At 38.6% G+C, this 25,015-nt stretch overlaps 1 protein-coding gene across 1 annotated transcript in view; it reads right to left on the reverse strand.

Annotated features, from left to right (window-relative positions):
* The window catches only part of Rrp5 (Ribosomal RNA Processing 5), a 615,569-nt gene that overhangs the window by 388,489 nt on the left and 202,065 nt on the right, over positions 1-25,015 (reverse strand). The gene's annotated exons all lie outside the window — the stretch shown is intronic.

Genomic DNA, 25,015 nt, shown 5'->3' on the forward strand with positions numbered 1-25,015 from the left:
TATAGTTATATTAAAAACAAACTCTGACACAGTCTACAAATCTAGTGAGATAGTCAAAGAAGCTGTAGTACCCCAACTAAAGTCTCACCTAAAAGAACAGTCAGAAAAAGTCTAATTGCACAAGAACAGTCAGAAAAAGTGGTGTGCAGTTGGAAGTGGCAAACAAAGAAGATCTGAAAAAGGTAGAAACAAACTTTGAACACCAGAAAAAAACAAAAGGAAGGAATCCACATATACTGCTATTTGACATTATACAATCTACACCTGAGACAGAACTAATGACAGATATATATACTATGATAAATTATGTACCAGGTACATAATGAGTTGCTGCCAATCTACTCTGAGACTGATAGTATCACAGCGGCAGCCATTAAAAATGTCTTTACTGCAGGAACTCATTATGAAACTGGTACAGTAAAATAAAACATTATGAAACTGGCACGGTAAAATAAATAAAGTATTGCTGCATTATTTTTATTGAAAAATAAAAGTACAATTAAATACAATGAATGGAATAATTCGTATAAAATATATTAGAATAGAATCTTTAATTGCAGCATGATAGACATACAATTAGTCCCGTCACGGCATAGTGGTGCCAGCGGTTTACAAAACTTATTATTATACTTATTATACAGGTAACTCTCATAGAACACAGTACTTTGGTTCCTACAAAATCTCGTGTAATGCGAAACTGTGTTATACGGGACTAAGGGGTGTTACGTTCCAAAACCTAACAAAAACACGCTTTTTTTTAATAACTATAGGAAACTTAATTTTTATAGTAGTAATAACTTAATATTTTAACTTTATTTTTATAATAGTAGTAACTTTTCAATAGTAATAACTGAACAAACATCTTACTTTACAAACTGTGATACTTATATGTGAGATAATCTAAGTTCATAAGCACAATCTCTTCTGCAGTAACTAGATTTCGTGTACCTTCTGCTGTCTTTAAAAGTCATGAACTGCACTTTTTGAAGTCCCAATTATTTTTTATGGTCTCAAACAAGCACAAGTTCAATAGCACAGAACCTAACCCAGGGATCTCCCAACAAAATACAGTGGGCCCCCGCCGCTTTAAATGATACGTGAAAATTGCAAGAATATTTTCCAGTTAGCAAAATAAAAATAAATTTATGCTTACATACATAGCTTAATTAATATGCATTTCTGTTCACTGACTTTTTTTGGTTGTAAAATTTAAAACATTAAAAATGATAAGCAATTAATAACAAAGAACACGGCACGCACAAGTTGCAGCAAACATTGTAAATGAGTTTCTGAAAATTTATTTGTTTTTTATATGATTGAATATTTCATGGAAGGGGAAACACATTCACCACAATAACATGAAAACCCACAGAATTCTAGCTATCGGTACTATAGCAAATGCAAGAAGATAGAGTTTACTACCTGTTTATAATTGATTACACTAACAGAAAAGACCAACAAGCCAGAAACTGCAAATTGTTTTTATTGTTTTATGTTATTGACCTCCAGAAATGTGCTTTAGAAAAATATCACAAAGGCGATAACAACTAGCGAGTCAACAGCAAGGATTCACAAAAAGGAATGGAAATGTTGAAAATTACTCTAACATAATAGCAGGGTTTTCCAAGCACAAAAGCTCAAAAATACCGTGTTATGCGAGGTTTCCAGCAATTCTCAAACCATGTTGTAGAAGTACCGTGTTACACAGGGGCTGCCTGTAATAACACTAAAATTGTTGGTCTATGGTAACTGAAATAAGATATATAATTTTGACACTCAAATGATTTTAATTCCCAAGTGAATACTCCAATTGTCGTTCCATTATGTGTAGTATTTACTAAAGTATTTGACTTAATATCTAAATTGAAAACAACTTTCATAAATTTACAAAACTTCTTTCCAGCCTCAGAATTTAATTCTAGATTGAAATCACCAGTGAAAATTATAGGTAAACAATCCAGTGGCTCTTCCAAAAATTTTGCACCTTCAATGGAATGCGGCATCAAATTCTTGTTTATGAATTTTTGAATTATATATAAAGACATCCCTGGAGTGATGTATATGGCAACAATGAAAATATATTCACCATTGAATTTGCACAAAGATCCACAAATGTCTCCAATTTCATCTGATACTGCTGTCGCATTGCTGCTATTATGCTGTGCAAAGATGTGGTGTAATGATGATAGTTGAACATTCACGTTGATATACCGCAACACCACCACCACTACAAACATCAGACCTTTTAAATTGAGTCATACATTGGAATGGTTTAAGTAATATATGTTCATCATTATCCAACCACGTTTCATTTAATATCAATATTTTGGATCGCTGTAAGATTGTGCCTGTTTCGATATTTTGAGCATGGGCCCGTAAACTTTGTATGTTCATTGACGATATAGATATACCACTGTATGAAATCTTGCAGTTCATCCTGTAGAGACGATAGCTTATTATTTTTCAAGCGATCTGTTGTTATTTGGTTTTTTTTAAGAGCATTAGCAACTAAGGCCATATTTCTCGGGGGATATGCGGTGGTCATTTTCTGACCTTTCCGCATCCTCCATATTTGGTGGTCACGGGTTCGAACCCCAGTCTAATCAAGAAGTGTGTGCTACGCACTGCTGCTCCTGCCCACCTGGCTACAGAGGCGCCTCAAGCGATCTAGTTCAGCATGAAGTTCTATATTGATAGTAGCTTTGCCGTGGTGAAATGTGAAATCGTCGTGGGGATTTGTAATATAAAAACATTGCAATGAGGTCACTCAAGATAACGGCATGTATACAAGTTGCTGTTGATGATCTTTCTCATAATTATATACAACTCTGTCGAAGATCCCTCCTTGAGATTTATGAATAGTCAAAGCACAAGCACATACTAAAGGAAATTGTGTACGTCTACATGTTAATTTCCTATTGTTCTTGAATGGAATCTTAGTTGATCGTTTTTTAATAGGAACGGGTTGACTACGTAAATGTTTATCTTTCACATATTGTTTATAACGAGAATGAAGGTTATCTCCCATTTTTGACTCAGGAAATTTCGTCCATACTTGTTTAACTGTTTCATCATCCTCAAATTTGAAACTAAAGTACCGATTGCACTGTTTACCAATCCATCGACCACATCTATATTTGTAGTAATCATATACGGTTTTCCTTTCAATAATGGTAGAATATACGGAAATCCAGCAGTTTCAGTCACTGACATTTTATGAATTTTATTTCACATACCTGCTAATTGTTCTTCAGAATGATATCTGTGGTATAAATCTTGTGCAACCACTTAATGGGTTTCATCTGCAACTAAAGCATTTGTAGATTTAAATGCAATTTGTAAATTTTCTGTGGTACACATTCGCATAATTTTCATTGAAATGTATAGTAAATGTTGGGGTGTTACTCCACAACAATCAGATCTACGAATTTCACTCGATGCCATAATAAAGGAAGTAATTTTCAATCCATTCTAAAATTTTCATGCATATCCCAAATATATAGCTGGAAAAGAAAGTTATTCTGCATGTATATCAAATATGAAACTTGTTGGAGATGAATTCTGACCCAGTGTTATACATAAATATTTATCTTCAGACCATAATAATGTTTGTTGTTGAATTAACAATAGAGACATTGTTGACAGGTTCCACAATTTCAACTGAATGTTCCTGTTCACTATCATAATTTGTCCCCAAGAAATCGTCCCTCACTTTTATGCAGTAGAATTTATACAAAGGTGAATTTATCAAATACCGTAACCATATTTTCACTATTTTCTTCTGCACACATCCATGTAGATATGAGGATTTATGTATGAGTCTTTGTTTTATATGTACATTAATGGCATAATCGTCATCTAATTCTCTAGGTAACTGACGAACCATTGTATTTACGTTACCTGGTACATTTCTTGTCCAATGATACCATATTGTCCATATTCATAACGTAAACGATGAATTTGCATAAATGGTAATCATGGTGATATCAAACGGTCAGTTACAACATCCAGTGAAGGCAAATGAGTAGGATATGTTGGATATGTAAATCCATTTGATGTGGCCATAGTTGGTATCCGCCCTCTTTTAATAAAGTATGACGTGTATTACACTTCATGAAAGTACTCACTTCTTGTACATGAAATTCATTTTGAAGTAATTCATATGAAGTTGCTGGAAATGGTTTCAAATCTAATTGAAACCATAAATGATCACAAACATTACAATTAAATCCAAATGGATTTTTGTACACTAGTTTTTCAAACTCACTGTCAGCTCGTGTAGACACTATAGGGATGTAATCAGGAATCTCATTATTAGCCATTTCTATCTGTGGTTATTATTAGCCACTTTTTTTCGTGTACGATATTCCTTCATTAGTTCTGCTGGAGTTTGAGATTCCTGATAAGTATCAGGCATGGTAGAACTCTGTGGCTGAATTTCATTATGATTCGAAATAGTTTGAACTTATAATTTCCTTTTCTTCCGTTCACATTATTCCTTCATTATTTCTGCTCGAGTTTTTCTAGGTGCAGTTTGAGAACTCCCGGGCATAACAAAACACTCTTGTTGAATTTCATCTGGATTCACATTTCTGTCCAACTTCCCTTTCTTTCTTTCACGATATTCCTTTGAATGCTGGGGTGTATATTTTGGCACAGTCACTCGCATATTAATCATTATGCTGATATAATGGTATAATGTAGCACATCACTGCTCAATTGTACTTGCTGAGTTACTGCACTTGTTGCATACAATTGAATTTTTTTGGGCACATGCATTGTACTTGTTGCATCCCTGTATGCAACAAGTACAATGCATGCGCATCAGGTTTCGTGGCGATTTCTAGGTAGCGTAATGCTTTTTTTCCCCCAAATAACGGCAGAAAAAATGTTTTTAACATGAAAACTTCCAAGAAATAATGAACATAGATGAGGTTGCTGAACAGTTTCAAAGATCCACAAAAAAAAAAACTGGAAAAATGGCCAGCTAAATATCATAGTGGAGATTTCCTCCCCTAAGATCTGGAAGTACCCATAAGCACAGCAAAAAATCTATACATAGATTATTTAGGGAGCATTTCTCTTTATAAAGATGTTTCAACTGTCAGAAATATGGACATACTGCAGTCACAGAATTCCTGTCTCTCACTGTGCAGTTCCTCGCCATGATTACAAGAACTTCCAAAAGAAAAATCAGCAGAAAAATTTTTGTGCTACCTGTCAAAGGCTGACACAGCTGACTGACTATGGCCACAGTATCAGGGATGATAAATGCTTGTTATAAAATGCTGATTATACTCATACAATCTAGAACCAACTATCAGCTAGACTGAAAACAAATGTGACTAGGGCATCATTCTCATCCAATTGAATGCTCAAAGAGCAAGGATTGTTGTACACCAGATCAAGCTCAAATTAGAAGAAAAATATATTTATGCACCTTAGTACTACAGGAGCCCTACACACACACATATGGGTAGGATTTAAGGATATCCAAGAGGCTATAAAATCATCGAACACACCTGAAATGTCCCTTCTATAGCAACTGTAGTCAGAAATACTGAACTTACCGTCACAATGGTAGGTCACCTCTATTCCCCAGTGGCAGTGCCCATATTACCAGTTCTGTAGGACAGTTTTATATCACATCACTTTAAGCCAGACTAGGTAAGATATAAATCCTGCCACAGTATATTAATATGGACATAATGCTGGAGACTGCAGTCACAGAACTCTGGTCGGTGGTCACTGTGCAGTTCCTGGCCCAAACAAAAATCAGCAGCCAAAATTCGGTACCTGTAATTGGTACAGATTGGTACACAGCTGATTGGCAATGGCCACAGTATCAGGGATGATAAATGCCTCTGTTATAAAATGATGATTAAACTCATACAATCTAGGACCAACTATGGGCCAGATTGAAAACATAAATGTGACTAGGGCACCACATCAAATTGAATGCTCAGAGAACAAGGACTTTTGTACACCAGATCAAGCTCAAATTAGAAGAAAATAATATACAAGATGTATATCTGTGTACTCCAGGAGCTCTACACAGATATGGGTAGGGTTCGAGGATACTCAAGAGGCTATAAAATCACAGAACACACCTCAGGTGTCCCTTGTACAGCAATTGTATTCAGAAATACTTACCTTACAGTCACAAAGGTGGATGACCTCTACTACCCAGTGGCAGTGTGCGCATATCACCAGTGCTGTAGGAGAGTTTTATATCATATCACTTATATGCTAGACCAGGTTAAGATACAAATCCTACCACAGAATATTTACAAGCTGTTATAGACTTATTACCAACTACAAATATCATGGTGTGTGTGCTGATGTCAACTGCCAGTCAGCCTCGTGACAAAGTCATGCAGAAGACAGAGCTGACACACACAATGGCCTCACACTCTCAGATTATATTGCCACTTCCCCATTTCAAGTGTTAAATCAGCCAAATAACTTGCAACCTTTAGCAGTACCATGTGGAAGAGTGATATTGATGTTACTCTTTCCACCATGTCAATAACCTATAAAATAACAAACCTGGTGTGTCCAGCCAGCCTGGACTACATCAGATCATAGAGTTATCACCTTCAAACTTAACAGACAACTACAAACAGGTCAACAGGCTCTACTATATGTTAAAAGGTATAATATTAAAATGGCAAACTGGCAGATCTTCACATATCTTACAGCAGTTGAGCTGCAGTAACAGGAAAATGATTGGTCTAGATCAGGCAACAAATGTAGCCTGGACAAGCAAGCACTAATAATGACAAATATCTTAACAAAAACATCACACCTATCTAACTAATGGAAAAAAAGCGAGGAAGCAGGTAGTCTTCTGGTGGTACTCTAAACTAATTATATTCAGAAGGGTGCACCAGGCGAGAAGAAATTTTAAAAGAGCCAGAACATCTTGGTCACAAAATGAGGTGGATGAACTGAGATTCTTACAGATCTCTTAGGAATCAATAAACAGCCCCCATTGAACAAAAGAAAATCCTGGCGACACTTGGTGGAAACTACTGGAAACAATGACCCTTGGGGAGTTGTCTATAGAACAGTGACGAACAAATTGCCAAGAGGAAATGTTATAGAAAGAACTATCAAACCAGATGGAACCAAAACACTGTGTTAGGCAGAATCTGTAAATAACATCCTAAAGAGTATTATCCAGACTGAGGATGGGGACTACTCCCCTATTCAGATAGACATAATAAAGGAAAATTCTTAATATGAGAATGCCATCTTAGAACCCCTTTTTTGACATTAGCAGAATTAGAAATAGCCTTATCAAAAACTAAAAACAATAAATGCCCTGGTTTTGACCTCTTAGAAGTGGAAATCATAAAAAAAGCTAGCCAAGTAGCCCCAGACAAACTAATAGCATTGTACAATAACTGCATGACATAAGGTACCTTCCAAAATATGTAAAAAAGCTGTTTTCAAATTAATTCTTAAAATCCCTGATAAGTCCTGCACTGATCTTAAATCATATAGACCAATAGCCCTCTTCCCTATACTAGGGGAAAATATATGAAAGAATGATTTACAATAGATAACAGTATACTACACAGAAGCAAGATTACACTCAAACAATCAGCATGGCTTTAAGCATGGCAAATCTACAGAGGATGCCATGCATCTCCTACTGACAACACTTAAAAATGCAGAAGAGAAATACACGTTGGCAATTTCCATAGAATTTGATGGGGCATTTGATTCACTCTGGTGGCCTAGTGTCCTTAGGAGACTTTGCCAGACAAATGCCAAACCTCTATAAGGTAATAAACAACTATCTTAAACACAGAAGTGTCACAGTATGCACAAGGTTCCAGGAATTGACATGCCCTGTGAACAAAGGCTGCCTGCAGGGTTCAATCCTTGGTCCTTTCTTCTGGACTATTGCTAGATGAATTTTTGGCCTTGGATCTCGGCCCAGTGGAAAGCATAGCCTTTGCAGTTGACTTAATTCTCCTTGTAAAAGGTAACACGCATGTGGTTGTAGAGTAAAGCCCAAATGCTGCCCTCCTGTAGCTGCAGGAGTGGGCAGAAATGCACATGCTCAAAATATCACCTGAAAAACAAATACTTCTAAAAAGCAATCTGGACAAAAGATCTCCACAAATTAAAATTAATGCCGCAACTCCTACCAAAATGGTAAAAGAATTAAAATACATTGGACTGGTCTTTAACTCAAAATTAACTTTTACCCCCACATCTGGCTTTTTTGGCAAAGAAAGTGAGAAATTATGCAGACATGATTGTCAGGATCAGTCAAAGCAGATTGACGGTTCAAAAGACAGACCCTGGCAATCATATAACGTGCAGTGTTCCTACCTGTTATAACCTGGAGCCGGTGCATGGTTCATCCACTCAGTCATAATAAGGATCAGGAATACATTAGAATCAATACAGAGGAATATACTTCTCACTATTACCGGAGATGCTGTACTGTTAGCACACCTGCACTGCAGGTGCTGGCTGGCACTCTGCCAGTCTACTTAGAAGAATCCAAAAGAGGTCTTTATTATAGATTTAAAAAAGGGTACACCTGCAAAATTTCTGGAGATAGCCCTTGATCGAGGCTGAATGTAAAAGAATAGCCACAAACCTCCATGAGCTATGGAAAACAAATTGGGAGGAGGAAACCAGAAGTATGGTTACCATTAGGTTTCTGCCAAGAGTGGCGATGGTTAGCCCAAAGTGGTATGCTCCTGGATGCTTTACTACTTTTATATTGACAGGTCACAGCTCCCTAAAGGTAAATTAACCTCCTTATGGCTGACTGATGACCCAAACTGTACCTATGGCGAGAGTCAAGACTGGGCACACATTCTCTATGAATATATAATTTATAACATACCAAGAACCCAATTATTAGCAGAAATTGCACCCCCCCCTCCCCAGGGGACAAGAATATCTGTTTATAATAGATAATTACAAGGCTTTCACAAATTTCACACAAAAAGTATTCAAAATGCCAAGAAATATCCAAAAAAAGTGCAATTCAAGCCTCCCTAGCAGCCAAACAATAATCATAAGCAAAATGTCCATTTGGCTCACCATGCCTAGATGATGACATTTAAAACTGACAAGGTAGCTGTATCCAGCTCCCTGTCTTGACAAAAGCAAATTGACTGAGGTTCTCCCCAGGAGCACCCTGCCCTGTGCAAGGACCTGGGGGCCCACAGCTACTATATGATCATGAAGGGGGAAAGATGTGCAGGAAGCCAGGGAGAAAACTTAGCTGAAAAATAATAGCTAGTAGCAAAACAATGCAAAGTAGAATGAAAGAAGTATGAACAGATGAATGAATGAAAGACTGGGTAAATGTGCCGGCACTGAATGACGGAGTGAAATAAGAGCTGTGGTAAAAGGAAACAAAGGTTAATTTTGGTGAATGAGAGTAACCCATTTGGGGGGGGGGGGGGGAGTGAGTGTTGTGGTAAATGGTTCTCAGTGAAGGAATGAATGAATTGGCTGCAAGAACACACAAATTATCCAAAAGACTAACAACACCATCACACTTTCCACCCCACAGCCTGCATGACTTGCAGCTTGGGATGCACTGAAACTGAAAAATAATAGTAAGTTGGAATGCTGTTGTTGGTTTAGGGATTTATTAGGTGTGCCGGCAACTATGGCCATAGTGTGCCAGACATATGGTAAATATTAATTTTATTTCTGTCAGATAGAGATAATTGCAAAAAATAGTGCCAACAAATTAGTTTTTAAGTAGTTACAGGAGGTGGTACACATTAATCATTTTTAGAAAGGTAAAAATGCTTGAGACATTTGCTTTATTATCTAAAAGTGAAATAAGTGAAAGAGGGTCTTCTGTTGTGGCTGGAGTAAAATGATTCTACCATGCTCTTGTATGTTTTAGACATTCAGCAAGGATATGTTTTACTGAAAGTACTGCGTTGCAGTGATGACATTTAGGGGAATCTCCCCTCTTAATAGATAACTATGAGTGATATTTATGATATTTATGTGACCTATTCGTAGGCGTGCTAATATTACCTCCTGTTGTTGAATTGAGTTGAAGCTTGAAAGCCATCGCTAAAGTTTTGGCTTGATACTCCGAAGTTTATTGCTATATTGGTTTTTCCATGATAATTGCCACTGGTACATGCATTTTCTCTGGATTATTGATTTGTAGTCTTGATATGATACTTTCCAATTGTCATTGGGTGGTAAGACTGCCAATTTTGCAGCATTGTCAGCAAATTCATTTCCTGGAATTCCCATATGTCCATGGACCCAGCATAGGTGTATGCTTTTCCCAAGTTCGAATAAAGTATGCAAAGAAGAGGTTACTTCCTTTAAGACTGGGTGGGTGATATTCATGGGTTTTTCAGAGCTTGAAGTGCACTTAAAGAGTCTGTAAAAATTATACTATTTTCAATATCGGAGGACTCGATGTGCCTCAGTGCAATCTGAATAGCCATTAGTTCAGCAGAAAACATACTGAACTCATATGGCAATTCATAGGCCAATGTGATGTTCGGAAAAACAGGGGCAATTCCAACATGGGCCTCATTCTTTGATCCGTCCATACGTACTACGATGAAGTTGGGAAACTGATCCACTACTGCATGATACAGTTGTAAGAAATTTTCTTTATGAAATGTAGATTTATTCCATTGATGTAGCATTAGCATTAGCATTAGCATTAGTAGAGGCATTTGATGCAAGAAAGCAAGCTTATGCAGCATCAGCCAAAAAAAAAAAAAATAAATAAATAAACCACTTCCACTTCACCCCTCTGTTCGTTCAAAATACCTGTCCAGCTGAGCCTTAAACTTATTTAGGCTATCAACCTCCACCACAAGGGATGGAAGTCTGTTCCACCAACCAACCACCCGCTGGCTAAAGGCAAATTTCCGCACGTCTATCCTACATCTGTCTTTCCTCAATTTGAATTTATGCCCTCTCAGGTGATTTTTCTGAGCTAGAGGAAGAATCCCATCAGCATTGAGCATGCTTAAACCATTCAAGGCTTTATACACCTCTATCAGATCACCTCGCTGGTGCCTAGTCTCCAGACACTGTAATTTGCAAAACTTAAGCCTTTCTTCGTAGGAGCACTCCTTTGTTCCATTCACTAATCTTGTTGCCCTTCTCTGTACTCGTTCCAGCAGCTCTACATCCTTCTTGAAATGAGGCCTTCAGACCTGTATACAGTACTCTAGGTGTGGCCTGACCATCGCCTTATACAATGGAATAATCACCTCCTTATCCCTGCTGGAAAAATTCCTGTATATCATTGACAATACTCCATGAGCTACTCTTGCAGCCTGTCTGCACTGCTCAGAGAACTTCATATCTGCCTGCACAACCACCCCCAAGTCCCTTTCATTCTCTACCACTGTCAGTGTTGTACCACAGAGTTGATACGTTGCTCTGGGGTTGCTGTTTCCCATGTGTAGTACTTTACATTTGTCAATGTTAAACTTCATTTGCCACCTCTCAGCCCATCTGCTCAACCTTTCCAGATCCTGTTGTAGCAGCATAGTGTCAGTAGTGTCCTTGACAACCCTGCCAACCTTTGTATCGTCTGCAAACTTGGACATTAAGCCCGATATACCATCATCAATATCATTTATAAATACAGAAAACAACAACGGACCCAACACTGAGCCCTGAGGGCCTCCACTAATAACATCAGTCCACGATGAGCAGTGTCCATTGATTACCACTCTCTGTCTTCTCCCCCTCAACCACCCCTTTATCCATAGCAGCAATTTGCCTCCAATGTCACACTGCTCCAATTTGTGTAGCAGTCTTCCATGTGCAACAGTATCAAAAGCCTTTCTAAGATCCAAGTATATAATATCAAAGTTATTCCCTGCATCCAGTTCTTTTGTGACTGCATCATAGTATCCAATCAAGTTGGTCAGGCAAGACTTCCCCTTAACAAAACCATGCTGTGTCTGAGCTATAACTGAAGTCTTGTCTAAATGATCCTGCAGTGCTTCTTTAACCAGTGCCTCCATTAATTTTCCTGGAACAGAAGTTAAGCTCACAGGTCTATAATTACTTGTGTCAGCCTTTGATCCTCCTTTGTGAATTGGGGTCACATTTGCACATTTCCAGTCTATGGGTACCTCCCCTGAGTCCAAGGAAGCTCTCATAATTATGGCTAAGGGTTTGCTTACTTCCTTTGCTGCCTCCTTTAATATAACTGGATAGATTCCATCCACCCCAGGTGCCTTTCTTGTGTTTATCTTCAACAGTTTCTCCTCCACTTTACTCCCAGTTATTTCAAGATTCTGTAGCTTACTGCTAGAGTTGAATACACCTCTGGCATTCCCCTCGCTGAATAACTCCTCATGTGTGAATGTCGATGCAAAATATTCATTTAGTTTGTTAGCTACCTGAGCAGGATCATCAACACTTGACCCATCAATATCAAGTGGACCAATCTGATTCATCCCCTTCCTTCTAGAGTTTACATAAGTAAAGAACTCTTTGCTGTTTTTCTTTGCATCCCTTGCCAAGGATTTCTCGTAATCTGCCTTCGCCTGCCTAACCTCCTTTGTAACTTGGTTGCATATCAACTTGTATCTATCATAGACTTCTGTGTCATGTGTTAATTTGTATGTATCCCATGCATTTTTCTTCTCTGCCATATGCCTCATTAGTTCATCTGACATCCATTTTGGCCTAAACCTTGAACAATATTTCTTAGTTGGTATGTAAAGCCTAGTAGCTTCCAAGATAAGTTGACAGCAGATAATAAATAAATTTTCTGTTTATACTCCGGGACGACCAAACGGTCAGAGGAGTTCACAAGATAGACAGAATACAAGAAACAGCACCGTATTCAGCAGTCACGGGTTTGAACCCCGGTCACTCAAGGCACGTGTACTTATGCACCCGCGCGCCTGACCACAAGGCTAAGTTCTTTGAATGCTTCCCATTTTGAATTTGCTGTTGGTAACATCATCAGTTGGTCCCACTGTATAGAATTTAAATACTGTTTCAGTCCATCGTAGTCGCCTTTACGGAAGCAATAACCCTTCCCTTTACCCCTAATGGTAGTTACCTCTTTGGGTAAATCCCACTTCAGCACACTGTGATCACTGCCACCTAGTGGTTCATTTATCTGCAGATTCTTAATGCATGAAGAATCACTGCTGATAATCAAATCAAGAGTATTCCTCCCTCTAGTTGCCTCCCGAACATGCTGATGTAGAAAACAGTCATCCAATAAATCCACAAAAGCCCTGCTAGTGTGTGAGTAACCAGCCCCCAAAATCCAGTCAATATCTGGGAAATTAAAATCTCCCATTATAAGACACTCTGATTTACTGGCCCACTCTATTTCCCTGTACAGTTCCTTATTATACTCATCAGAGTCATTAGGCCTATAGCACACTCCTACTCTCAATTTTGATCTCCCAATGTTTATGTCACACCAAACTGACTCCACACTGCACTGTCCAGCGATGTCGACTGGCTTCACTTCCTTGGTTTTTATGTGTTTCTTAACTAATAGCATAACACCTCCCCCCTTCCTATCCTGTCTGTCCTTTCTGTAGACGTTGTACTCCCCAAATTGCAGTTCCGCATCCCTTATATCTGTGTGACACCAAGTCTCTGATATCCCAACAATATCTGCCTTCGATGTTTTGAGCAATACCTCAAATTCATCAAATTTATTTACTAAACTCCTAGCATTGGTATACACGCAAGTATACCTGCACCTGTTTCTATTCTTAGCAACCCTAACACAACCCATGTGTTTAATTGTACCGCAATGGCTCCCAGCAGTCTCTGAAATACCATGCATCTTGTTTTTCAGGCTTCTGCTCATTCTAATAGAAGCAGTGCAAGAATCTCTTTCACCTCTGCCAGTGGCTACTGTCAATCTATTGGTCTTTGTCTCCCCCCAAGCTAGCAGTTTTCCGACCCACCTAACACTGCCTCGATAGCATCAGCAAATATTCTTGCACCCTTTCTATTTAAGTGTATCCCATCCCTGTAGAAGCAATCTCTCCTGTTAACAAGTACAGTCCAGGCTGAAAAAAATTCTACCCCTTGAGCCTTGCACAATCTTTCCAGGGCCGAATTGATCGACAAGGCTCTCATCATATACTCCCTCCTATCGTGTCTGGGCAGAATTGCAGACACTTTCAAATTCAACCCTAATTCTCGGCTTTTTTTCAACAGTGACCTGTACTTGTTAAGTAATTCTGCCGGTCTCCTACTCTTAATATTATTAGTGCCAACGTGTACAACTATATCACCTTTTGTGCCCTTAAAAGATGATATTCGCTCTACAACGTCATCAACCTTTGCCCCTGGCAGACATACCCTGGTCCTGTTCCACCTATCTTTTTTACAAAGCATGTTCCCCGTTTCCCTGACAATAGAGTCACCAACAACTACTAGTTCCTTCGGGACCAGCGCATTCTACCTTGGGGGTTGTCTCTGTGTCACGCGATGCCCAAGTGCAAGCTCTGGCGTTGATGTGGGCAGCTGAGAGCTTGATGGGCCCCTCAATTTAGTTTCTTCGTGGGCATCCACCCTGTCCTTCAAGCTCTCATATAGGCCCATAAGAACGCCGAGTTGTTGCCTGATATCGATACACTCCTTGCATCGCGCACACACAAAGACATCCCCCTTGGCAGTATCATGTCCCGTACCCGATTGCTCTGCAAACATCATGTAGGGATATGCATGTAGGGATATATCGCATGAAAGTGAAGTAAAGTCCCAAGAAGCACAGGAAATTAGAAGTGTATGTGCAACATTATTAAAAGACAGATTAAGTTCATCTGACAGGTATTTTATTCGCATACCTAATAGTAGGTTAGCAGAAGGGCGGTTTCGGTATAATATGGGTGAAAAGTATCTCCCAGTTTGGGTGTTCAGGCATAGATCTAATTTTATATGCATAGCATAATATAAGTTGTTGTCTTCTGATTGAGAGAAGGGATTCATGCACTTCAGCATAAAGGCTGTGTATTGGAAACGTGTGATATGCTCCTGTGGCAATGCGTATTGCTCTATGATGGTTAAGGTCAAGCCAGCGAAGCACACTAGGGCTTGCTGAGCTATACACTGGTGCTCCATAGTCAAGCTTTGATCTTATTAAGGCTCTGTATAATTGCAACATGGTAACTCGATCAGCTCCCCACTTAGGTGCTGAGAAAACCCAGATGATAATTAGCTTTTGTTGATAGGATGTTCTTAGTTTTTTAATATGCTCTAAAAAGGTAAGTTTATGATCTAATGTGATTCCTAAGAACCGTATGCTGGGATGAACTGCTATGGTTGGCCATTCAGTTGTAGTTCCAGATGTTGGCGAAGTTTACGTTGGCGGCAAAAATGGATGCACAACATTTTATGCAGACAGAGTTGAAATCAATTAGTTTGTGTCCATGAACTGATCTTATTTATTGCTACTTGTAATTGTCTCTCAACAGTATTCCCATTTTTTGCATGACACGAAATGCTAAGGTCATATACAAACAGTGCTATATCAATAGTGTCTGGAATCTATTCGGCAATGGTGTTTATTGCAATTATAAAAAGTGTAGCACTGAGTACAGAGCCTTTGGGGGACTCCTTGTAAGAACACCTGGGATAATGAAGTTTTAAAACGAATCTGAAATGTGCATTTGTACAGGAAGTTCTGAATAAAAATCGGGAGATGACCCCGAAGTCCATGGTGGTATAATTCGTGGAGTATTCCATATTTCCACATGGAATCATAAGCTTTACTTATATCAAAACACACGACATGATGTTCCGATCTCAGGAATGCATTTCGGATGGAGTTCTCAAGTCTTACTAGTATATATAGTGTTAATCTGTTTCTTCGGATAACATATTGTGCAGAATGTAGGAGATTAAAGTTGCTGTCTTTCCCTGGTTTAAGGAAGGCAAAGACTGTAGCATGGTGCCATTGTTTAGATAATGTATCTTCAAGGTAAAGTCTATTGAACAGGTCAACAAGTGACAGCAATGATTCAGTACTTAGTTCCTGTATCATCGAGTAGTGAATATTATCTGGTCCTACAGTACTGCATCTACTTGTTGACAGAGCTGTATGCAGTTCGTGGAGAGCAAATAGTAGGTTGTATTGTTCATTCGCTTTAGACGAAAAGTTTAATTTTTGTTTTTCTGTATTTGTTTTAAATCTTCTGAAGGCTGGTGTGAAATTTTCTGTTGCTGATGCTTTGGCAAAAGTTTCCCCTAAGATGTTGGCAATTTGATCAGGGTCAGAAACTATAGCCCCTGCTTCTCTCTACCCCCTTTATCCCCACTACTATCTTCCATCTTTTTTTTTTTTTTTTTTTTACTGGGCTCTCCCTTACTGTAGTTTACACTCCCTACTGCCTGGCACTGGAGGATAAACTAGAGGTTTTTGTGTGAAAACACAAGCCCCTAGACCAGATGAACAACACAACCCCACACTAACCTACATAAATCTGGCCTTCACAAAGTTTTGTTGGGTGGGGGGATAAGGAGATGATTATCCCCTTGTATAAGGCAATGGTCAGGCCACACCTTGAGTACTGTATACAGGTCTGGAGGCCTCATTTGAAGAAGGATATAGAGCTGCTGGAATGAGTACAGAGAAGGGCAACAAGTTTAGTGAAAGGAACAAATGGTTGCTCTTATGAAAAAAAGGCTTAAATTTTGCAAATTACAGTGTCTGGAAACTAGGCACCTGTGAGGTGCCTAGGTTAATGGTTTGAGCATGCTCAATGCTGATGGGATCCTTCCTCTTGCTCAGAATAATCGCCTGATAGGGCATAAATTAAAATTGAGAAAAGACAGTTGTAGAATAGATGTGTGGAAGTTTGCCTTTAGCCAGTGGGCGGTTGATTGCTGGAACAAACTTCCATCTGTCATTGTAGAAGTTGATAGCTTAAATAGATTCAAGATAGAACTAGAAAACGTTTGGAGCAAGTGGATGGGTGAAATGAGAAAGGGTTTTTTTTTTTTTTTTTTTTTTGGCTGATGCTGTATAAGCTTGCTTTCTTGCATCATATGCTTTTACTAATGCTAATGCTAAAAATAATACAAAATCATCTGATGGATAGGCAGGTCTCAGTCAGAACCAGATATCAATGTATTAACAGAAGAGTGACAACAAGATGCCCCAGGATTCAGTGCTGCGTTTGTTTTTTTAACCTGGTACTGGACAAATTCCTGGGAATGCACATTGGCTCTACTGGCAGAGTTGCCTCTGCAGATGACCTTGTCTTGCTCGTTTTGGCAAACACCAGGGCTGTTTTCAAGCAGCATTCCAACCTAGCAGTTGGAATACACTCCAGCATTGGGCAAATACTGACAATCTAACAATATCCATCAGCAAAACGGAAGTCAATCCAACTAAAAGGTAACTTAAATATAAACCAGCCTCCACAAATCAAAATCTAAGGAAAGACAATAGTTCTGGTAACAGAACTGAAAGAGCTAGGTATTATATTTGATGACAAGTCAACTTTTTTTAGCCCCATCTTGTACATTTCACTAAAAAAAAAAAAAAAAATTAGGAACTATTCTGGATTGACCACTAGGATCAGCCAGAAATCAATACAGAGATATCTTCCTCCCCATGGCACAGACGTGTGGTATTACAGAGGCCGCTTTGGACAAGAATAAAACAAAAACAGATTCCATATAGACAATCATACTACTAACCATTACAAAGGCATACTGCATGGTCAAGTTACACCTACTCTGCAGGTGCTGGCAGACTCGTTCTGGATCTGCAAATCCTAACTACCATTGTGGAATAATATTTCATTCTTACACAGGTGGAAAACAAGAAAGGAAAAGAATCCTCTATACTAGCAATAGCAGAGTAATCAAAAAGAACAAACTAAAGGGGAAGGTTACTAGGAAGTTCCTTCCTCTAGTAACTGTTGTCTCCCCCAAACTGCCTACTTGGTTTACCCCAGGACCCTACTCACTTTTTTTGCTGACAAGGCATGGATACCTGAATGCAAAGTTATGCCAACTGTGACTGACCCAGGACCCTAAATGTACCTGTTGAGCTGATGAGGATTGGTTCATGTCCTTTACGACTGCCCCAATTACCATTCCGACAGATGTAGACTTAAAATACTCAAAATACTAAAATACTCATCTCTGATGTGACATACTAAATGGCCTTCTCTGAGTTTGCTCAGAAAGCTTTTGAGACTAGGAGAAGCAATGATGCTGTGACAGACTGACCATGATATCCTCAGACTACTACTTTCCCTGACTGATGATCACTGATAAAGACTAACCCAATCGAGACAGACTTGTCAGAATCTGTTTCCCAACCAATAAGTGTATTTATATCAGGAGCTGCTACTATATCATGTGTTTCCATCTTTTATGTTCATATATAACTATGCATGTCTCAGCTATAACCAGTGTACATAATTGTTCAACTTATGGGTACCCATTCCCACAAATGGGTATGGTTTGAAAGTAAACATGTTGTTATTTGGTTTTTTTTTTTAGGAGCATTAGCAACTAAGGCCATATTGCTCCGAGTAAACACGTGTATATGCGTATGAAAGTGTCAATGTCCATGTATATGAAGAGCTATATGCGAGTACATGAGAGTGAATGTATGCTAATGAGTGGATATGTATCTGTGAATGTAAGACAGTAGCCATGTGAAGGTATATGAATGCAACTGTTTATAAGTTATTGGGTGTGATTTGTGCCAGGTGCAAAATAAGTCCCCTTATCGTGTAAAAAAAAGGTGTCAGTGCTGCTTTATTCAGGGTACTGTAAGTGTATGTAAATGGTGATTTTCACATTAGTGTTTACTGCTATACCCTGAATATGTATATGTTAAAAAAAAAAATTATTTTAGTTACGTGTAGGTAAAGATGTGTAAAGGTGAGTGAATGTTAAAGTTACCTGCATAAACTTTGTGGTGATTGAATAAATGTTTGTGATTAGAATTTAAAAAAAAAAAAAATCTATTTAGTTGTTTACATTTAAGTAACACATGCATCCTGTCTCTATATGCTGATGAGTGTAGGGTAACAAATGAGTGACAGTTTCTATATGCTATTTACAGTTTGCCTCTAAATACATTTTAAAAAAATGAACTTGTGCAAGTGTGTATTCAAAGTATTTCATTATTTTCTACGGGCTCCAGGGTTCCCCCCTATCTGCCACTGAAGAGTAACTGTACATTATTTACAATCTGTAGTTTAGCTAAACATCTTCTGATCCAGCATCTTCACAGGAATGATTACAAACAGTAAGTCTCTTGCCTGAGACCAATGTAGTATAGCCGCACATTTGACCATACTGTATATCCATAACACTTGCAACTCAGTTATTACAATTTGTTGAGGGCACCAATTTCTATATTAACCTTCACAACTTATACAACTATACAGATAGTTAGGACCTACCAGTTCGGTTACAATGAGGTCCGACATATATCTTACAATTTACACAATTTAAAATTTACAATTTATGTACCTTATTACAGGCCGAAGTCCCAGGACACCGTCCACCCAACTGTGATCCTGGCACTTCGACTTATATATTCTAAACACTAATATTGCCTTCCAGCAATAAATACAAATAAATTTCCTCATCAGAGGTCCTGTAACAATACGATTAATACCAAGAAGGCAACTATATACAGTGGTAGTACACTTATTACATAATTATTCTCAGTCGGCAAGTCCTTTCCTTCTGCGGAAAGCTTTGTCTGCAAAGTTAGCCAGTGCCTGATAATTTTTTTTACATTATAAAAACTTGGTGAAGTTATTTACATCGTAAACTTCGGTCAATGCCTGAAGTTCAAATCAAATGTCTCTATAATATTGACATTCTAAGATTATATGTGCGACTGTCTCCTCTGAGCCACATTTACAAAGAGGAAATGTAGCCAAACCCAGAGTAAATAACTTTGAGTTTAGGCTGACATGCCCAGATAGAAGGAAAGTTAGGTGAAGACCCGGGTTAAACTAGGGCCAATGTTTTTTGTCAAATTCGGCAACTTGAGGTATAAAAAGGGTAGTAATTCTTCTAGTGTTGGTATTAGTCCATTCGTTTTGCCATTCCTGGAGGAACTGGTTTCTTAATCTAGTGTTGTCTTCTTTCACTGGCACATCCAGGTTAACAGAAAACTGGTTGAACTGTGCTGCAATACCCTTCCTTCTACAATACTGAAAGTACAGTCAGTCCTCGTATAACACGTGTTTACACTACACGAATTCGATCATACACGATTTATAAATAGGGGAACGATATCTTATATAACACGAACCGAATTTGCTTATGCACGATTCGCCTTTGGGTTTACAAGAAATGGCAGTCGAAATCGAAATCACCCCAACTGAACGCAACACGATAGGAATGAAGAGAAGATTCTGAAAATGTATTTGTTTTTTATATCAGGAAACACATTTCACCATAATAGGAAGGGGAAACACATTTCACCATAATAACGTAAAAACCAACACAATTCCAGCTATCGGTATAATCGCAAATGCAATTAGATTGAGTTTACTACCAGTTTCTAACAGATTCCACTCGCAGAAACGCAACTGGAAATTGTTTTTATTGTTTTATGGTAGTAACCCCTAGAAATGTGCTTTAGTAAAATGTGAAGTGTTAATCTCTGCCTTTACGGTGTTATTTATTCAGTTGCTACACGCGCGCAGCTTTGTTTATGTGTATCAAGCGTGCCTCCTCGTTTTGTAATTGTGCTTTATTCCCTAAAAATGAGTAAAATACTTTAAAAGTGTGAAAAGCAAGCATCCTGGTGAAGACACTGCAGATTCACTGAGAAAAACAAAAGCAATATTGATAAACAGAGGCGGACTGGGTCAAAAATTCTTACCCGGGAAAATGTATAGTGCCCTCATACTATGGTTTACGGCCAAAATCACACCGGCCTCCGGGGTTTCCCCGGTAAGGCTCATGGCCAGTCCGCATCTGTCGATAGAGAAAAAATATGAAATTGTAAAACGCTTTGAGCGAAATGAAAGACCATGTGATATTGCACGTGCTACAGACCTAAATGAGGCAACACCAAGAATTACAAAGAATGCAGAGAAAATAAAAACAACTTTCAAAAAATATGAAATTGTAAAACGCTTTGAGCGAAATAAAAGACCATGTGATATTGCACGTGCTACAGACCTAAATGAGGCAACACCAAGAATTACAAAGAATGCAGAGAAAATAAAAACAACTTTCATAGCGGGAACAACTCAAAGTGTAATTAAAATCCATTAGATTAATACAAAAGAATTGGAAGAGATGGAACGGCTGTCATCTGTTTGGATAGAAAATCAAACAAAAAACAAGTTTGCTTACGATAGAACTAAAAGCATTAGCAATATTTTATTACATAATAGTCATAATAAAATACATAAGCATTTTATTACGATTATTTATTGTGTTTGGTAATGTTTTGGTTACAAATGTGTGTTCAATCTTGGGTGGCCAGCACCTAACCCTGTTTTTCCCATAGGGCCTGTTGTTTGTATTGCACGATTTTGCATTGCACGAGGGTTTCTAGGAACACAACTATCGTGCTATACGAGGACTGACTGTAATTGTACAGCACTTCGCATTTAATTGGTAGTTTACCATTCATTACCTGTAGTGCCGACGTTGAAATTGTGCGACAAGCTCTTGAAGTTGCAATCAGGAAGAACCGCTGGGTTTGAGTCAAGATTTTTTCCACCGTGACTCTGCGTATACTGGGGCCCCAAGCGCCCGCAGCCTAACAGACAATAGGAATAAATATACATTCGTAGTACAGCTTGAGGGTGGAGTGTTTCAGACCCCAAGAACCTTTGGTAATTGTGATTATTTTGCCTATCAAAGTCTTGATTTTGCTTACTACATATTTAGCATGGGTAAGGAATTGAAGTTTGTTATCTAACAATTCCTAGGTATTTGTAGGAGTTAACTAATTTTATTGATTGTTCTTTAATCTTAATACTTGGAGGTCTATTTGGGTTTAATTTTCCTTTGAGAAGAATTTGTTTTGTTTTGGGAACAGAAATAGTTAATTTATATGTACTACACCACTCATCTAGGTCTGATAGGACTTCATTAGCACGGATTTCAAGTTGTAGTCTGGGGTTTCCAGAAACAAGGATAATTAAATCGTCTGCGTAAGCGGTCTTAGTAGTGCAATTATGTTTGTAAGCCAGCCACCCATCAAGGACCATGTTCCAGCATACTGGTCCAAGAACTGATCCCTTAGGGCAACCGCAAGTCACAGGTCTCGCAACAGAGCAGGATCCACTGGAGACCACAAGTGAGTGATTCTGGAAATAATTCGTGATGAGACAATAAATAGGTACAGAGACTATGGCCTCTCAGAACCTCTCCAGTGCAAGTGTGTATATGCTAGGTGTGTAGTGAATGCATGTAGAGTGTGCATTGTTCTGGCAGCCTCCTCCCCCCACTTTTGGGGCATAATGTGGGATCAGCTGCAGTTCGTCTGGCAAGTGTGGGATCACTAAATGGAAAAGTACTGTCCGCAGTTCAATCTTCTCCTCCACAAAAGGCGAACTGGTCATACGACTTTTCTCCCCTACAAGCCTAATTTCCCTTCCCCACCTCTCTGCCTGGTGGACTCTACCACCACTAATATTTTACTGCTCTTGGCAGTCCCCGTGTAAGTTTGTTTGTTTATTTGGTTTTTAGGAGCATTAGCAACTAAGGCCATATTGCTCCGGGATATGCGGTGGTCGTTCCCTGACCTTTCCGCATCCTCCGTATTTGGTGGTCACGGTCTCGAACCCCGGTCTAATCAAGAAGCGTGTGCTACGCACTGCTGCTCCTTCCCACCTGGCTATGGAGGCGCCCTCCCCTGTGGAGGATTGGTTCCTCTCAAGGGGGGTGCCCCACTATCCTTTTAACTTCCTGCTTCCAGGTGGAGAGCCTTCCAATCAATCACCTTTCTTATCTTCACCACTTTCCTTGAGAGCATGAGGTTGACAGTTCCTTGAACTGTCAACCTCATGCTCGCTCTCTCTCTCTCGCTCGCTCTCTCGCTCTCTCTCCAATAAAAATTTTCAGTGTTGTTTCTTCCCCCCTCCCCAGGGGGCCCTCACTGGCAAGCTCATATGGCACCCAAATTTTTGCCCCAAAAATTTTCAGTGTTGTTTCTTCCCCCCTCCCCAGGGGGCCCTCACTGGCAAGCTCATATGGCACCCAAATTTTTGCCCCAGCCAGAGTCTAAATGGCTGGAGGAACAGCAGTCCAACATAACCCAACGCTACACTGCGTAAACTACATGTAAATATACACGAACTCTGGCATTCAAAGGTGTACTGCAACACAAAGTATATCGCGAGAAGTTAGGGAGACCCCAGTGCTTCTTGACAAGAAATGCCATACACTTATGTCTTCTTCCCTCACCCAGAGTTCAGGTGATTCTAGGGATTGCCTATCCTGAGCTAATTTCTGTATGCCCTGGCTTGCCTCCACAGGGCGATTTGAAGTTGGAATGCTTAAAATATAGTAAGGTTTAAATAATGAACACATGCACAAAATTATTCAGACGTTCAATCAGCATGAAATGAATGCAGTAAGCAAAAGTAAAGAGTTCACAAAAAATCTGTCAGAAATTTTCCTACTACTCACTTGGTAAGGCAGAGATCCTGTGTAGCTAAATGAGAATGGGTACTCGACCAGTTCTCTCTGTAACCTGTTTTCCTTCTATAGGTTTAGTAAATGGAGAATGCGTGTAGTCATTCAACAATATTGCAATACATGCCATGATAAAATCCAAAATGAAGATCATGTGCACTTAAACAGTAGAAATCTGATATCTACTGGGAAAAACCACAAAAATGTGCCATCTAGCTAAAATCTTTTTTTCTATTGACAAACTCCGTAAATGTATAATGTGCATATACTGTCAGCAGCACCGCAATATCGACCATGATATCCATCACAACAAAATACAAAGATGCACTCAGTCAGCATTAACATTCCACAATGAGTAGGAACAATGTATAATCAGTAACAACAAAACTACTCATTAACAGGAAATCAAAACTACTACTAAACTGTATTCTGCTAACTTGGTCATACTGAAAATTTCTCTAAACTATCTTAACACAATGAAGCTGACTGAAACAGTAAATGGGAGAATTAAGCTTTACAACAAATAGAAGCACACATTTAATTTTAGGCTGCAAAGCAGGAATGTTAGCCATTTTAAGTCTTATACTAATTATAAAAACTCAATGACGAAACTGGTTTGTTTACAGAGTCAAAATTTTGAGCATAACATTGCCATCATGCCTAGTTACATCATTATTTTTTTTATTTATTCAGTTGATTGCAAGTTACAATCGCCCCTTGTATAGTGTGCAAGCCTGAGTGGTATGCAGCTGGCATCCTCATATGCTATTAATAAGCAAAAATGTCCATGGTGGTAATTTGGTTATATTGCCACTTGACAAATATGCATATCAGCACATAAAAGAACTCTGATAAAGTAGAAAATCACATCCCACTTGGAATTTTTTTTATTTACTGGCTGAAAGCTATATCCTGAAAAGCAGAACAAATTTTTAAAAATTGTTAAAAATTTGGTATCCTCATGTCATTGATTAAAATTTTACAATACTACACCCAACTCTTTCATGTAAAAAAACTCCAGTCAAAAATTAGAAAGTCGCATACTTCTTGAGAAATTTTTTTACCATAATATCTCACAAAAAGAAAGAAATTTTAAATTCAATGTATAAATTAAATTTGGTATGATTAACTAAGTATGACTAAATTTAAAAACACTCTTACACCACATATAAAAATTGTTGCTCAACTTTTAACTTTGCTGTTAAATGCCAAGTTAAAACTGAGAAACTGCCACTGGATATCATTTCATAGTGTGCAGCAATTGATATAACTAGCCACTGAGTAGATCAAAGGGAAAAAAAACCTAGCAAATCAAGCATAGTTCATTTCAATAATCCATGCAATTCATTAGTCAACAGCATATGTTATACAGAGTAAGATTACAATTGATTTT

Source organism: Mastigoproctus giganteus, chromosome 11 (assembly GCF_048544385.1).
Source record: "Mastigoproctus giganteus isolate SK-2022 chromosome 11, ASM4854438v1, whole genome shotgun sequence".
In the NCBI taxonomy this organism is placed as follows: Eukaryota; Metazoa; Arthropoda; class Arachnida; order Uropygi; family Thelyphonidae; genus Mastigoproctus; species Mastigoproctus giganteus.